Below are 18,307 nucleotides of genomic sequence, written 5' to 3'. Positions count from 1 at the left end.
TTAATCACACGTTGGCAATCCCCTTCCAATCCATCTGCCCTGATTTCCGCCCCCAGTCATTCCTTCCTTTAATAGAGGAGCTAGGAACAGTACACTGACATACGCAAGCATCAGTCACGTAAAGAAATAGAGTAACGCTGTGCTAGTGGAAGGGCTTTGCTTTTAAGAAAATTAACTGAATACCCTTAGACTGTTAAAACTAAATAGAAAAAGGAAATTCATTAACACTGCAAAAGTGGGATTAAAAATAACAATGCACATTCACTGAATGCCTTTTCCATGCCAGGCACTGATGGACTGTTCCTCTGTATTATCTCATCTGATTTCCCAAGCAACGTTCCAAGCTCAAAGGTGGGGAGGGGCTGCAGCTCAGACAGGTTCGGGAATCATGATGGTTCATAGCAAAACACAGGTGCTGAGAGGTGCACAGATGCGCCTGACTTCTACGCTTGTGGTCCTCCCATGACATCACCATCATCATTGTCATCACCAGGACCATCATCCCATCATGATCACTGTCACAAAAAACCAGGCGCTCTTCTGAGTTCACGGCAGTTTCATCTCATTTCACTCTCACACACGCCCTGTGAGGTCAGTACCATTTTCATTTTCACTGACCAGCTGAGCAACCGGGGGATCAGGCGGCAGGTGACCCAGGATATGAAATGGCTCCCAACCACAGCGCCGGGCCAACCAGGCTCGGTGCTTTCCGTGGCATCACACGAAACTTCCTGGTGCTGAAGCCACTTATTTGACCTGCTCAAGTCCTTCGGTACCCAACACTGGCCAGTACCTGTCCTGACACCTAACATCTGCTCAGACTTTAGACAAATTTGCCAAAGCAGGTGTGCCCTCCATCACAGACTTGGCTTATTATTTCTCTCCTCCATTCACTTATTCCTTCCTTCCTTCAGTCACAGAAAGGGAGAGGTGACACGCTTATAGGTTTTTCTCTAGGATATCAGAGAAGCCGGATGAGAGAGGTAGAAGGATGGTTTCCTAGCAGGCCCTAATGTTTCTCTAAGAGATTTCAAGTGTAAAAAACATATATGGGACCCATCCCCCTCCCCGATTACCCAGAAGGAGGAGAAAGGTTCTGGAGGTTGAATTAATCACCAATGCCTAAGGATTTAATCAACCATGGCTGTGTAGTGAAACCACCATTAAAACCCAAAAGGAGGGGTTTCAGAGAGCCGCCAGGGTGGTGAAGCAGGATGCCCCCACGTGCCACCATGCTGGGCTCCAAACTCCAAGAGGACTGACGTTTCTTTGCTCTCGACCTCACCCTATGAATCTCTTCATCTGGCTGTTGGTTCCTGTGCTTTAATATCTTCGGTAATAAACCACTCATCTGCCGTGTGGCTGACAGAGTCATGGTGCTCCGGCCTGGTGTCAGGCCTGAGCCTCAGAGGTGGGAGAGCCGAGTTCAGGATACTGGACCACCAGAGACCTCCCAGCCCCATGGAATATCATTCAGTGAGAGCTCTCCCAGAGATCTCCGTCTCAACGCTAAGACCCAGCTCCACCCAACAACCAGCAAGCTCCAGTGCTGGACACTCCATGCCAAACAACTAGCAAGACAGGAGCACAACCCCACCCATTAGCAGAGAGGCTGCCTAAAATCATACTAAGTTCACAGATATCCCAAAACACACCACCGGATGCAGCCCTGCCCCCCAGAAAGACAAGATCCACCCCACCCACCATAACACAGGCAACAGTCCCCTCCGCCAGGAAGCCTACACAAGCCACTGAACCAACCTTATCCACTGGGGGCAGACACCAAAAACAACGGAAACTATGAACCTGCAGCCTGTGAAAAGGAGACCCCAAACACTAAGTTAAGCAAAAGGGAAAGACAGAGAAATACACAGCAGATGAAGGAGCAAGATAAAAACCCACCAAACCAAACAAATGAAGAGGAAATAGGCAGTCTACCTGAAAAAGAATTCAGAGTAATCATAGTAAAGATGATCCAAAATCTTGGAAATAGAATGGAAAAATACAAGAAACGTTTAACAAGGACCTAGAAAAACAAAGGAGCACACAAACAGTGATGAACAACACAATAAATGAAATTTAAAATTCTCTAGAAGGGATCAATAGCAGAATAACTGAGGCAGAAGAATGGATAAGTGACCTGGAAGATAAAATAGTGGAAATAACTACTGCAGAGCAGAATAAAGAAAAAAGAATGAAAAGAATTGAGGACAGCCTCAGAGACCTCTGGGACATTAAACGCACCAACATTCAAATTATAGGGGTCCCAGGAGAAGCAGAGAAAAAAGAAAGGGACTGAGAAAATATTTAAGAAGATTGAAAACTTCCCTAATATGGGAAAGGAAATAGTCAATCAAGTCCAGGAAGTGCAGAGAGTCCCATACAGGATAAATCCAAGGAGAACCATGCCAAGACACATATTAATCAAACGATCAAAAATTAAATACAAAGAAAAAAATATTAAAAGCAGCAAGGGAAAAGCAACAATTAACATACAAGGGAATCCCCATAAGGTTAACAGCTGTTTCAGCAGAAACTCTGCAAGCCAGAAGGGAGTGGCAGGACCTACTTAAAGTGATAAAAGGGAAAAACCTACAATCAAGATTACTCTACCCAGCAAGGATCTCATTTAGATTCGACAGAGAAATTAAAACCTTTACAGACAAGCAAAAGCTAAGAGAATTCAGCACCACCAAACCAGCTTTACAACAAATGCTAAAGGAACTTCTCTAGGCAGGAAACACAAGAGAAGAAAAAGACATACAAAAACAAACCCAAAACAATTAAGAAAATGGGAATAGGAACATATATATCAATAATTACTTTAAATGTAAATGGATTAAATGCTCCAACCAAAAGACACAGACTGGCTGAATGGATACAAAAACAAGACCCGTAGATATGCTGTCTACAAGAGACCCACTTCAAACCTAGGGACACATACAGACTGAAAGTGAGGAGATGGAAAAAGATATTCCATGCAAATGGAAATCAAAAGAAAGCTGGAGTAGCAATTTTCATATCAGACAAAATAGACTTCAAAATAAAGACTATTAGAAGAGACAAAAAAGGACACCACACAATGATCAAGGGATCAATCCAAGAAGAAGATATAACAATTGTAAATATTTATGCACCCAACATAGGAGCACCTCTATACATAAAGCAAACACTAACAGCCATAAAAGAGGAAATCGACAGTAACACAGCCATAGCAAGGGGCTTTAACACCCCACTTTCACCAATGGACAGATCATCCAAAATGAAAATAAATAAGGAAACACAAGTTTTAAATGACACATTAAACAAGATAGACTTAACTGATATTTATAGGACATTCCATCCAAAAACAACAGAATACACTTTCTTCTCAAGTGCTCATGGAACATTCACCAGGATAGATCATATCTTGGGTCACAAATCAAGCCTTGGTAAATTTAAGAAAATTGAAATCATATCAAGTGTCTTTTCCGACCACAATACTATGAGACTAGATATCAATTACAGGAAAAAAAATGTTAAAAATACAAACATATGGAGGCTAAACAATACGTTACTAAATAACCAAGAGATCACTGAAGAAATCAAAGAGGAAATCAAAAAATACCTAGAAACAAATGACAATGAAAACACGACAACCCAAAACCTATGGGATGCAGCAGTTCTAAGAGGGAAGTTTATACCAATACAATCCTACCTCAAGAAACAAGAAAAATCTCAAATAAACAACCTATCCTTACACCTAAAACAATTAGAGAAAGAAGAACAAAAAAAACCCCAAAGTTAGCAGAGGGAAAGAAATCATAAAGATCAGCTCAGAAATAAATGAAAAAGAAATGAAGAAAACAATAGCAAAGATTAATAAAACTAAAAGCTGGTTCTTTGAGAAGATAAACAAAATTGATAAACCATTATCCAGACACATCAAGAAAAAAAGGGAGAAGACTCAAATCAACAGAATTAGAAATGAAAAAGGAAAAGCAACAACTGACCCTGCAGAAATACAAAGAATCTTGAGGGATTACTACAAGCAACTCTATATGCCGATAAAATGGACAACCTGGAAGAAATGGACAAATTCTTACAAAAGCACAACCTTCCAAGACTGAACCAGGACGAAATAGAAAATATGAACAGATCAATCACAAGCACTGATATTGAAACTGTGATTAAAAATCTTCCAACAAACAAAAGCCCAGGACCAGATGGCTTCACAGGTGAATTCTATCAAACATTTACAGAAAAGCTAACACCTATCCTTCTCAAACTCTTCCAAAATATAGGAGAGGGAGGAACACTCCCAAACTCATTCTATGAGGCCACCATCACCGATACCAAAACCAGACAAAGATGTCACAAAGAAAGGAAACTACAGACCAGTATCACTGATGAAAATAGATGCAAAAATCCTCAACAAAATACTAGCAAACAGAATCCAACAACACATTAAAACGATCATACACCATGATCAAGTGGGGTTTATCCCAGGAATGCAAGGTTTCTTCAATATACACAAATCAATCAATGTGATACACCATATTAACAAACTGAAGAATAAAAACCATATGATAATCTCAATAGATGCAGAAAAAGCTTTCGATAAAATTCAACATCCATTTATGATAACAGTTCTCCAGAAAGCAGACACAGAGGAAACTTACCTCAACATAATAAAGGCCATATATGACAAGCCAACATCGTTCTCAATGGTGAAAAACTGAAACCATTTCCTCTAAAATCAGGAACAAGACAAGGATGCCCACAAAACCACTATTATTCAACAAAGTTTTGGAAGTTTTAGTCACAGCAATCAGAGAAGAAAAAGAAATAAAAGGAATCCAAATCGGAAAAGAAGAAATAAAGCTGTCACTGTTTGCAGATGACATGATACTATACATAGAGAATCCTAAAGATGCTACCAGAAAACTACTAGAGCTAGTCAGTGAATTTGGTAAAGTAGCAGGATACAAAATTAATGCACAGAAATCTCTTGCACACCTATACACGAATGATGAAAAAATCCAAAAGAGAAATTAAGGAAACACTCCCATTTACCACTGCAACAAAAAGAATAAAATACCTAGGAATAAACCTACCTAAGGAGACAAAAGACCTGTATGCAGAAAACTCTAAGACACTGATGAAAGAAATTAAAGATGATACAAACAGATGGAGAGATATACCATGTTCTTGGATTGGAAGAATCAACATTGTGAAAATGACTATACTACCCAAAGCAATCTACAGATTCAATGCAATCTCTATCAAACTACCAAAGGCATTCTGCACAGAACTAGAACCAAAAATTTCACAATTTGTATGGAAACACAAAAGACCTCGAATAGCCAAAGCAATCTTGAGAAAGAAAAACAGAGCTGGAGGAATCAGGCTCCTGGACTTCAGACTATACTACAAAGTTACAGTAATCAAGAAAGTATGGTACTGGCACAAAAACAGAAATATAGATCAATGGAACAGGATAGAAAGCCCAGAGATAAACCCATGCACATATGGTCACCTTATCTTTGATAAACGAGGCAAGAATATACAATGGAGAAGAGACAGCCTATTCAATAAGTGGTGCTGGGAAAACTGGACAGCTACATGTAAAAGAATGAAATTAGAACACTCCTTAACACGGTACACAAAAATAAACTCAAAATGGATTAAAGACCTAAATGTAAGGCCAGACACTATAAAACTCTTAGAGGAATACATAGGAGGAACACTCTTTTACATAAATCACAACAAGATCCTTTTTGACCCACCTCCTAGAGAAATGGAAATAAAAACAAAAATAAACAAATGGCACCTAATGAAACTTAAAAGCTTTTGCACAGCAAAGGAAACCGTAAACAAGACGAAAGACAACCCTCAGAATGGGAGAAAATATTTGCAAACGAAGCAACTGACAAAGGATTAATATACAAGCAGCTCATGCAGCTCAATATCAAAAAAAAATCCCAATCCAAAAATGGGCAGAAGACCTAAACAGACATTTGTCCAAAGAAGATATACAGATTGCCAACAAACACATGAAAGGATGCTCAACATCACTAATCATTAGAGAAATGCAAATCAAAACTACAATGAGGTATCACCTCACGCAGGTCAAAATGGCCATCTTCAAAAAATCTACAAACAATGCTGGAGAGGGTGTGGAGAAAAGGGAACCCTCTTGCACTGTTGGTGGGAATGTAAATTGATACAGCCACTATGGAGAACAGTATGGAGGTTCCTTAAGAAACTAAAAATAGAACTACCATATGACCCAGCAATCCCACTACTGGGCATATACCCTGAGAAAACCATAATTCAAAAAGACTCAGGTATCACAATGTTCACTGCAGCACTATTTACAATAGCCAGGACATGGAAGCAACCTAGGTATCCATCACAGATGAATGGATAAAGAAGATGTGGCACATATATACAATGGAATATTACTCAGCCATAAAAAGAAACAAAATTGAGTTATTTGTAGTGAGGTGGATGGACCTAGAGTCTGTCATACAGAGTGAAGTAAGTCAGAAAGAGAAAAACAAATACCATATGCTAACACATGTATATGGAATCTGCATTAAAAAAAGAAAAAAAAGGTTCTGAAGAACCTAGGGGCAGGACAGGAATAAAGTCGTAGACGTAGAGAGTGGACTTGAGGACATGGGGAGGGGGAAGGGTAAGCGGGGGCAAAGTGACAGAGTGGCATGGACATATATACACTCCCAAATGTAAAATAGATAGCTAGTGGGAAGCAGCCGCATAGCACAGGGAGATCAGCTCGGTGCTTTGTGACCACCTAGAGGGGTGGGATAGGGAGGGTGGGAGGGAGACGCAAGAGGGAGGAGATATGGGGATATATGTATACGTATAGCTGATTCACTCTTTTATACAGCAGAAACCAAGACAACATTATTAAGCAATTGTAGTCCAATAAAGATGTTAAAATAAAAACCTATATGGAATGGAAGGGATATAGTAAAAGGACAATGCAATACATCGCGAACAGTTAGATGTATAAACTGCAGCAAAAAGTCATGTTTCCTGTTGTGTTTTCTTTTCTTAGTCCCTTGAGGAAAATAAAAAGGGTTTTGAAGCAACAAAGCCAGGGGACAAATGGGGCAGGTTGATGGGTGACTGGGTGGGAGATGCTGCCAGCAGGGGCAGCCCTGGAGGAGGTACACTCCCCAGATTTACAACCGTGGTACCTGTATGAACACAGAGGTAAGGAGGTGGGTCCTGAGTCCATCTCTTAAAACCTCGCTCTTAGATGATCCAGGCCACCCCCTGATATTAGGAGCAAGGCGGGAGGAAAAAATGATGTGTTTAGGACTGGAGCTTGGCGAGAAAAGGACATGCCTACTAGAACTAAGAACGCTCTCTCCCACAGAAACAACTTGAAGACATATTGTGCAGAAGAGTTAACACTGCAGCTCTGAGACCACCGCCCTAGAAAGGCCTATTGGCAAGGCTGGCCCCTGACTGGCATCTGGAAACTTGGATTTCAGGAGGGGTTCCCCAACTCCTTAATAAGAGGGGAACACTGAGCCTATGTTTTTTGTACAAACAATATAGTTGCTGCTGGACACCTGCTTTCTTTCTGGTGGTCTGGAGGTATGGTGCCTGCCAGGCAATGGTGCCCAGGGCACCCGCCCCCAGTAAAAATTCTTGGCCCCCAGGTTTGGATGAGCTTTCCAGACAGACAACAGTTTACCCCTGTTGTCATAACTCATTGCTGGAGGGATGAAGGGCATCCTGTATGATTCCCTGGGAGTGGACTTTCCTGAGCTTGTGCCTGGTTCCCCCAGACTCCGCCCCATGTGCCTTTTTCCTTTGCTGAATTTGCTTTGTGTCCTTTTGCTGTAATAAATCTTAGCCATGATTATGACTCTACACTGAGTCCTGTTGAGTTTTCCTAGCAAGTCATCAAACACAGGGGTGGTCTTGGGGACCCCAAAACACATACTGATTTGACTGGTCTACAAAGACAAGAGGAATCGCTTCTCACATGTGGCCCCCAGGGCTAAAGCTAGCATTTTTAGAAGGTAAGTGCCATGTAAAAATGTTTTGTGTTGTAAATAATCCTTGTAGAAGCCAACGTTTTGAACGCAGTCATTTATAAATTGGGAATTGCGTGCACAGGCCAGAAAGCCATCTGACCTTTTGGTGACACATGCTATGATTCCTCATTTAAATTGTAAGCAACCAAGATGGGGTGGTGGAAAAAAGTTCAATTCACTATGGACAGCTGCTATTATATTAAGATGAATTCTAAGGGCTGTCCCAATTACTGTGTACTGGAATTTTATTGAATCAAATTTGCTTTAAATAAATAGGTCATCAACCTGGATTTGGCAATCTTTTTATTATACAGGAGCTATCAGTAGCTAGGCCTTTTCTGATATAGAATGGGCTCTTATTTTTCTTAAATTTTATTCACAGGTAGGTCACTTGGAATTCAGATAATGTTTCTCCAATGAATCATTTTTAAGTTCTTAGGAAAGAACATGGTTGCATATTTAACCCAGAAGTACCCGATATCTGTTGCTAATAATTCTAGGGCAACCACACAAAGTTGTAATTTATAGCATTATTTCTAAGGGGAGATTGTGAAATTTAGTGAAGGGCAACAGGAAATTGTCTTTTGTAGACACAATGTTGTCATAAGAGAAGACACATATCTACAGCATATTTCAGATGTTCTGAACTGGATAAGGGGTCCCTGATCAAGAGACATCACTGAATAGAGTATGTACAGCAAGAATGAATGTGTGCAAGAAATCGAGTGGTTATTTCTCAGAGACACATCTATGCTATACACTGAACACGGGTTATGTTGGGTTCATAATTTTGAAACACTTAGAGCTGAAAGTGGCAGCGTTTTGGAACTATTAAGATAATCCTTAGAGCATGTGAAATTTGGCTTCACTGGGTCTGAACCAAATGCTAATTACTTCCTTTGTTTATGACAGCTGAGTTACTTACGTTCATCAGTGGAAGTTTTATAACCTACTTGTGGTTCAATAAATACAGGTTACACTGACAGCTTCATTACACAGAGATACACATAGCACTTGATTTCCAAAGATGTTTGTTATATATTTACACTTAATAATATATCTACTATAGTGATTTGGGGAAAAGCCATAATTTCCCCACCACAGAATGCACATGCACTGTGGACTGGAATAAACACTGCTTGGCTTAAGGGTATATTGTGTTTTTAAAACATAACAGAGCTATTGTGTGTGTGTATGTGTCTGTGTACACATATATACACAGACACACACACATATATATACACATACACATACAAATATATCCATACATAGACATATATACAAATGCAAACATAAACACACACACACATATATGCACATAAATATAAACAGAGATATACACATATATACACACAGACATATACACACATAGACATACACAGATATATATACACATACATTTATACACACACAGACATATATACATGGACATATATACACACATATATACACATACATACATATACACACAAATATACACATATACACACATATACACAAATATACACATACATATACACACATATAGACATACATATATACACACACATAGACACACACATGCATACAGTGACATATACACACATGCACACACATACATATACACACATAGATATATATACACGGACATATATGTAGGCACAATACGTATATATACACATACACACGTATATACACACATACATATATACACATATACACAACACATATACACACAGAGATATATAGGCACTCACATAAACACACATTATGCATGCATATACACACATACGTATATAGGCACATGCCCATATATACACACACGTACATACACACATATATGTGTGCATGTGTGTGCTCCAAGCACAGTATCCAGCCACAAGGGAAACAGCCAGCAGCGTGGGCCCCGAGCTGTGGTGTACACATTTTGTTTCTGCTCCACCACATCCCACCCCTCATGTGCTGGGCAACAGAAGGATGCAACACACTGCCAGGTGTTGTGGGTTTAGCTAGTGGCATCCTTTCCGATTAACTGATGGGAAACCTGTCTTTCCCCATTGGGAAATTATCCACATTTATGCACATATTCAGAATATTAAAAATTGCTATTGGAAAATTAGAAATATCTATACTATAAACCTGAAAATATGCAATAAATATGAATGAGATTTTTTTTAATTTTAAAAAATGCCATTTTAGAGCTAAATGAGTCCTGTACATAATCCTCAGTCTTTCCAAGCATCTGGTTTTCCTCTGACTCTCAGTTCATTCATAAGAAGGTTCCAGGGACCCATCTTTCCTAAGGGCACAAATTCAGAACAGATGTGGTGAGCAGAAATAGGACAGACGGGGCTGCACACCAAATGGGAAGCACACCCGCAGGATGAATATGGATACCAATGGTTAGAAGCTTTGGAGGATGTGACGGTCCCCCCCTACCAGCACCCCTCCCCCCACCAAAACTTAAGATATAAATGCCTAAAGCAGGTCATGAATATTATGACTAACACTGGGTGAGTAAACCAAACCTGTCCTTTGTTTGCTTATTTGGTCATTGGTTCATTCAACAAACACTTTCTGAGTCCCACCTGTTTTCCAGGCATCATTCACAGTACTGGAAATTCATTAAGAATAAAACATACATGTTTTCTCTTGACATGGAACTAACATTCTAGTGGGAGAGACAGAACACACACACATGCACTCACACACACATTTATTATGTTGATAAGTTCTATGAAGAAAAAGAAAGCAAGACAGGGAGATGGAGAGCCCAGTATGGGGTGGCTATCTTAGAAGATTGATTTTATTTTATTATCCACATACCTGCAAAATGATAAAGCCAGCAACCAAACCATGTGGGCAAGTAGAAGGGAAAAGGATATACTTTGGGGGGAAATTTTGCCACCTCAAAATGTGGCATTCAAATTATTTCAAGCTGAAAACAAACATGACCCAAAAGACAGGAAGAAACTTTGACCTTCCCCCTAACTGCCTGAAGAATTTTGATAGAGGGCCTGTTACAGGAACTGAGCTGTCACCAGAGATACCTGCAAAGAACATGGACCAGGTGTGGTGAGGGGAACTCATAGAGGTCAGAGACCTCGCTGTGTCCCACTGTCCCTACCTGGCCCAGCAAACACTTGTTCACCAAACATTTGCTTTTCCATCTCCATGTCAGTTGCCTTCCTCCCCACTAAAGTACTAAACTCCTACCCCCAACATCCTCTTTTGTCTTTAATCGAGGATGGTATTTAAGGTGATGGCTTTGGCCATACTGGCAACTTACTCAGCTTTTGTGGTCTCTCCCCTGTATACATGTGATTAAACTTTTGTTTGATTTTCTGCTGTTCATCTGTTTCATCTCAATTTAATTCTTAGACCAGCCAGAAGAACATAGAAGGGGAGAGGAAACTCTCCTCCTCCCCAGCAATACACATTGGATATCTTCTAGATTTCATTTGATCTTTGCCTGGCATGTGAGCAGGGAGTACAATTCTCCTTGTTCCTACTGAAAATAGACCAACACCCAACAGTCAAGGATGCTATTTAAATATTCCACAGCTCATTATGTGAGAGTCCAGTTTACGGATTCCTTGGGAAAACCAAAGCCTTGATATAGACAAGGTCCCTCAACACAGCCTCCCAATAAACGATGGCTGAGCTGGGAGGAGGTGGAAAAGGAATGCAGAAGATGTTGCACGAGCACATCACACTTCTGGAAAGACAGGGCAAGTTATTTGCCTCACTGGTACCAAAGCATTAAGTGACCACACTCTCTGAACTTCCCATATGTCCATGATTAGAATAGGGCCACCTCATTCTTTAAATGCTATTGAATCTCCCATCGTGGAGTCATCAAATAAATCAGCATACATGCAAGAAAAAAAGTCCTATTCTTTGTCGAACATAATGAACTCTACAAGATACGGGGGGCCAAGTCCATAATGCCCGGTAAAAAATCATTTTTCTCATTATTATTATTATTATTTCCCTTGCTACATAGAAACCCGGACACCTATTCTGAATCAATTTTCACTCTCCTTCCATCTCACCCATACAATAGTCACTACCCATAGCCCCAGTTTTCCTAAAAAAGCAAAACAAAGTGAAAAAAATCCATCCGTGCATTCTCGTGGGAGGTGGAAGATGCAGACTTGAAGTTCACATTGGTCTTAGAAGTTCCATATTTCGCCAAGGCCATAATCTCAGCAGAGGAAGCAGGACGAGTATTTGCAGAAGAGCAAACCTGGGTGGCCTTCCTCAGTAACTAGTGTTTGGGAACATTAGTCCCCCTTCCCTGTTCCCAGGGCACCGAGAGGCGCTGGGGGTTGGGATGTGTCTGGTTCCCGGGTTTGGGCCAAGACCTAATTGTATTGTCTGAGCCTCAATCCTCTAACTTCACTACAGCACATAACAGGGTTGGATTGCTGGTTTCTCTAGCCTTCAAGGTTACCAGGGTTTTAGAGGGACTGTTTAAATATACTTCTTTAATTAAGGGAAACATTCTAAACTAAAACCAGAACTATGGTTAACTAACATATTTTCAGGGACCTTTTTCTGAGGGATGGTTACTTTTTTTCATTTTAGAAATATTTTTATTATTTTTTAAAAATGTATTTATTTAATTTTTTTGGCTGCGTTGGGTCTTCGTTGCTGCGCACAGGCTTCAGTAGTTGTGGCACGTGGGCTCAGTAGCGGTGGCTCGCGGGCCTTAGAGCGCAGGCTCAGTAGTTGTGGCGCACAGGCTTAGTTGCTCTGCGGCATGTGGGATCTTCCCAGATCAGGGCTCAAACCCGTGTCCCCTGCATGGGCAGGCGGATTCTTAACCACTGCACCACCAGGGAAGTCCCAAGGGATGGTTACTTTTTAATTAACATTTTTTTCATTGAAAATAATCATACAGGCATGTTGGTGATGTTCCAATATTACAAAGGGGGAAACACGAAAAGTTTCACTGCAGACTTCTATCCCCCTATTTCTCCCCAGTTTAGTGTCCATTTTCTGGGCGACCAACACATTGAGAAATGTAGATCTTTAAAAAATACCAATGGCAACACACTGTACGCACTTTTACGCATCGTATCTATACATATACTTAAAAATGTATCTTGTAGTACATCTATATCAGCATTTAAAGATCCACTTCCTTCTATGCACTACTCCAGTGTGCAGATTTATTTGAACAAAGTCTAATTGCCTGGTGTCATCTGATGGACCCATAGGGGGCTTCCAATCTTTGCTACTACAATCTGTGCTTCAGAGAATTTCCATACACAACCAGCTTTGCATGCACACACAGCAGGTCTACAGTGTAAATTCCTAAAAAAAGAAATTGCCAAGTCAAAAGAGATGCCCGCGTACAATTTTGATAGAACTTGCTAAATTACCAAAGAGATTCTACCAATTTGCACGTTCACTGAGAGTGTCTTAATGTGTCTTTTTGATCACTACAGATCTAATAAAAACAATATTTCATCAAGTCTGAGGGACACTGAATATTTTTTCATATCCCTATAACCTTTTTTACTAAATGCCTGTTCACATCCTTTGTCCATTTTTCTGTTGTTTTATTGGTCTCATTTTTAATGTCTATTAGAAAACTGATTAGTAAGGAAATTAGTCCCTTGATCCATCTGGAATTCATTTTAGTGCGAGAAGTGAGTGAAAGAGGGATCCAGCTTAACTTTTTACCCATATAGTTTCTACCAGCACTATTTATTAAATGATTCACCCAGCATCTGTTGATTTAAAATGCCATCTTTAATATGCACTAAATTCGTCTTTTTTAGGCTTATTTTTGGCCTCTCCATTTGCTTTTATCGATCTGCCTTCTCATGCGCCAGTACCCAAATGTTTTACACACAATAGCTTATGACGTTTTAATATCTGGCCGGGCTATTTCCTTCTTATTCTTTCCTTTTCTTCAGGAGTATCTTGATGCATATTTCAATAGGATTCATTTCTGTTGGCACATTTTCAAAGGTGGCCTTTCAGTTTGCAAGAAAAAAGAAAAGAAAAATGTGCTCCTATAACATCCCTCTCTGAAACTGAAGCTCGTACGTGTCAATCAATTGTGAGGGGTGATGGCCACAGCAGAAGTTATCTCTTCAAAGGGTAACAGGTAAGTGTGCTGCTGTTGGGCGCAGGGTGACTGCTGGATCCGAACACAACACCGGCTGCTTCACACACAAGGTTCTTTACAACAGTGATAGCCTTCCAGGGATTTGTGGTTTGCCTTGAAAGTACTCCAGTTCTTTGGGGAACAGCCTTGGGTCCATGTGTCTGATGCGGCTACCCTTAGCCAATCAGCACTCTTCTTCCTTCTGGTCACGGTGATCCGGTCCAATCAGCACTCTTCTTCCTTCTGGACACAGTGGTCCAGTCCAATCAGACTGATGGGCTCGGGAATTTTCCAGGATCTACAAGAAAAGAACCGCCTCCTGCCCCCCACCGGATTCTCACCCCTGACCTAACCAGAGCCTTGGGAGGGTGTGGAACTTGAGCTATTGTGCTGTGCAGGGACCGAGCTTGAAGTCACTCCAGGAGCCTGGAGGAGAGAGATGGAGTCTGGCTGGTCCTGGAGTCCTGACTCCAACGGTTAGAAAAGAACGGAGACCAGGCCTGAAGATTCCTCAAGCAGACAAAACCATTTCCCCACATCAGCAAAACGAAGTGCAGCTTCTTTCATGAACGTAAGCGAAACTGAACTTAGCTTATGCCTTGTAAGTGCCTCTGATACTCACAAAAGAAACTTAAGTCATCTTCCTAAAAATGATGTAAGATCATCACTTTGAACCAATCCCCTGCCATCTGGAAACCCCCGTGGTAGTAACCTATGGTTGTAAAGGTTAAACCATCCTCATGTCATGTTATAAGCCAACCCGTAACGTCATGCCTCTGAGCTTCACATCCATTTTGAACTTGAAACCTCCCAGTTGGAGAACTGTTCTTATAAGCACGATAAATTCTTACTAAATACTATTCAATTGATCTGGTGGCTTTAACTTGCTGTTCCTGGATTTCTGACATAACCATGTCTGAAGCAAGATCTACGCCTGCCTGTTCGTTACCAATTCCCCATTAGCTATCACCCATCCAATTCCCCTCCCACGCCACGTTTTAAATTTTGTTTTAATCATTTTGAGTTTGGGCTTTTTTTTTTTTTTATTTTTACCTTTATTTTTTTAAAAAAATGTGATAAGAACACTTAATGTGAGATCTACTCCGTTAACACATTTTTAAGTGCACAACACCGTATTTTATTCATTATATCTGCAAAGACTGTATTTCCAAATACAGTATCTCCACAGGTACTGGGAGTTAGGAATTTAGGGGGACAGAACTCAAGTCACAGAAAGGTCAGTTCAGTGGGTTCTCTGAGAACTCTAGTGGACAGCCTTTTATTAATGCAATTCCACCCAAACGTGATAGACAATTAAAATTGGTTCTACCCGATATTCTCCAACTAAAAACTGACTAGAAAGCGTCCCGTGAATCAATTAGTGAATGTGTCTTTGCTTAAAACTTTAATGTTGGAATAACACTTTGTTTAAATTAATAAACTTTATTTTTTTAATAATATTCTTTTTTTTTTTTAAACCCCACATTTGTTTATTTATTTATTTTTGGCTGTGTTGGGTCTTCGTTTCTGTGCGAGGGCTTTCTCTAGCTGCGGCGAGCGGAGGCCACTCTTCATCGCGGTGCGCGGGCCTCTCACTGTCGCGGCCTCTCTTGTTGCGGAGCACAGGCTCCAGACGCGCAGGCTCAGTAGTTGTGGCTCACGGGCCTAGTTGCTCCGCGGCATGTGGGATCTTCCCAGACCAGGGCTCGAACCCGTGTCCCCTGCATTGGCAGGCAGATTCTCAACCACTGCACCACCAGGGAAGCCCTAAATTTTATTTTTTAGAGCGTTTTAGGTCTACAGCAAAATTGAGCATAAGGAGAGAGATCCCCTGTGTACCCCGCGTACCCCTCCGCGTACACACAACCTTCCCCCAGCAACACCCCGTGGCACAGTGGGTGGACCTACGATGACACCTCACCATCACATCTCATACTGTGTTCCTGGAGAGGAAAATCAATACACCACATAAAAGAATCTTGTCCAACAAAGAGAAGAGATGTGTGGTTGCCAAGGGGGAGGGGGGGAGGGGAGGGATAGAGTGGGAGTTCGGGGTCAGCAGATGCCAACTAGCATATGAAAAATGGATAAACAGCAAGGTCCTACTGTAGAGCACAGGGAACGCCATTCAATATCCTGTGATAAACCAGAATGGAAAAGAATAGAAAAAAGAATGTATATATGTGTATCATTGAATCACTTTGCTGTACAGCAGAAACTAACACAACATTGTAAACCACGTGTACTTCAATTAAAAAAAAAAAAAAAGAATCCTGTCCGGAAAATGGTATAATTTTGCAAGGGCCGTTATGGAGACAAGATATAGCCTCATTTTACAGATGAAGAAACTGAGGCACAGAGAAGTTAAGCAAGTTGCTTAAAGTCACACAACTAATAAATGGTTAAGAGCCAGTTCCAGGAGCCCTACTCTTACCCACTATGTTCTACTGTGACTTTTCTCTCCCCGTAGGGTATCTTTTAGCCATCTTGACAGTCCGCGCCTTCAGCTATCTTCCCTGTCCCTCTAAGGACACATGGGGACTTGGCCCATGGATACCTCTATACCACACAATTACCATCAGGCTGACACAAATTTAGACCTTGCCTCACCAAACCCTGACGATCAGGTCGTTGAGTAACCAACCCTTTAGGCAATCTCCTCTCAGAACCCAAACGCTGCTTGCTAGCAGAGACCCTTCTGGCCTTGGAGTTCCTGATGACTTTTCTGGCAAATTCCTCTCTTCCTGATCAGGGTTTCTCTGCCCCACTGGTGGCAACAGAGACACACAGCTCACCGTGTTCCCACTACCTCTGGCCCCTTTCTTCTTTCCACAGTCCCTCAGGCCCACATTTATGTCCTCAGAGGTGGGATTTGGTCTTTCCACATCCTCTTCTCCCCCTCCAGGCCCCTGCAGTATAACACAATCTATTGTTTCATCTGTCAGGCCTCCCTCATGGCGTGTGACCAAGGCAGGCAGGGATCAGGAAGATTGCCAAGAGATTCTTCTCTCACTCCATACACCTGACTTTCCAACCTATGGTCTCTCTGAGGACGAGAATCCCACTTTGGAAATTAGGACCTGAATATTGACCCTTTTTATTTCTCTCTTGGACTTCCAGCTGTACCATTCCCCGCCACGACGCCATGGGGTGGCTTCAACTCTTCAAGCTCCCCCCTGAATTCTACACCTGTCAGTTGCCCTCACACGTTATTGGCCAAAGCAAGTCACGTGACTACACCTACCTTTAAGATGGGGGTGGGAAAGGTGATCCTACCATCGGCCACTCCTAGGCAAGCAGATGCCTTGAACTAAGAAGAAAGTCGTTTACCCACATGAAAGTATTTCCAAAAAATTATCAACTTTCTCATCTTACAAATGAGAAAATAAAGACTTAAAAGAGATTAGAAAAGACTGGCTGTTTCCTTAGAACACATGAGTGGCCTGTAAGACACACAAAGGAGAGGGGACACTTAGGACATGTACTGTCACTTGCTGAGCATGGCAGTTGGTAGGGCTTTACTCAGCTTTTCTTCCAGGTACGAGGTAGGATTTACTTCTCCACTCCCCTTTGAAGTGAGGTATGGGCTTGTGGTTCTGGCCAATAAAATGTGGGCTAGAGGGGCATGCATCACATTTGGTGAGGCTGGAAGAGTTAAAGCATGCCCCCAGTGACTGTGAATGCTCCAGATGGTGGCTTTCCCATCATCTGGGACCCCGACTGAGGATACACCAAAGCAGAGGCACCAGCAGATGTGTAATGTGACAGAGAAATAAAACTGCGGTTTCAAAGCACCGAGGTCTGGGGGTTGTTTGTTACAGCAGCATAACCTAGACTATACTGTCTCTCAGAGAACTCCTTCTCTGACCCCTTTTCCTAGTAGCAGGTAAGCTGAAAGCCTGAGTAAAAATCTGTGAAGGTTTACTCAGGCTGGATTAGGTAAGAGGCAAACTGACCTGGTAGTCATTGGAAAGATTCATTCTTTGGGTAAAACAGAGAGAATTTTCCAGAATCTATGGCACTCACTGGGTGAAAAAGGACACATTCCATTTTTTAAAATGTATTTTATTGAAGTATAGTTGATTTACAGTGTTGTGTTAATTTCCGCAGTACAGCAAAGTTATGCATATATATATATTCTTTT

At 41.3% G+C, this 18,307-nt stretch overlaps 1 protein-coding gene across 1 annotated transcript in view; it reads right to left on the bottom strand.

The window, feature by feature from the left end:
• Nucleotides 1-18,307, bottom strand: part of TMEM132D (transmembrane protein 132D) — a 679,411-nt gene that overhangs the window by 365,302 nt on the left and 295,802 nt on the right. The gene's annotated exons all lie outside the window — the stretch shown is intronic.

The sequence above is a fragment of the Balaenoptera musculus genome, chromosome 14 (genome assembly GCF_009873245.2).
Source record: "Balaenoptera musculus isolate JJ_BM4_2016_0621 chromosome 14, mBalMus1.pri.v3, whole genome shotgun sequence".
In the NCBI taxonomy this organism is placed as follows: Eukaryota; Metazoa; Chordata; class Mammalia; order Artiodactyla; family Balaenopteridae; genus Balaenoptera; species Balaenoptera musculus.
This window is presented reverse-complemented; position numbering and strand designations above follow the sequence as displayed.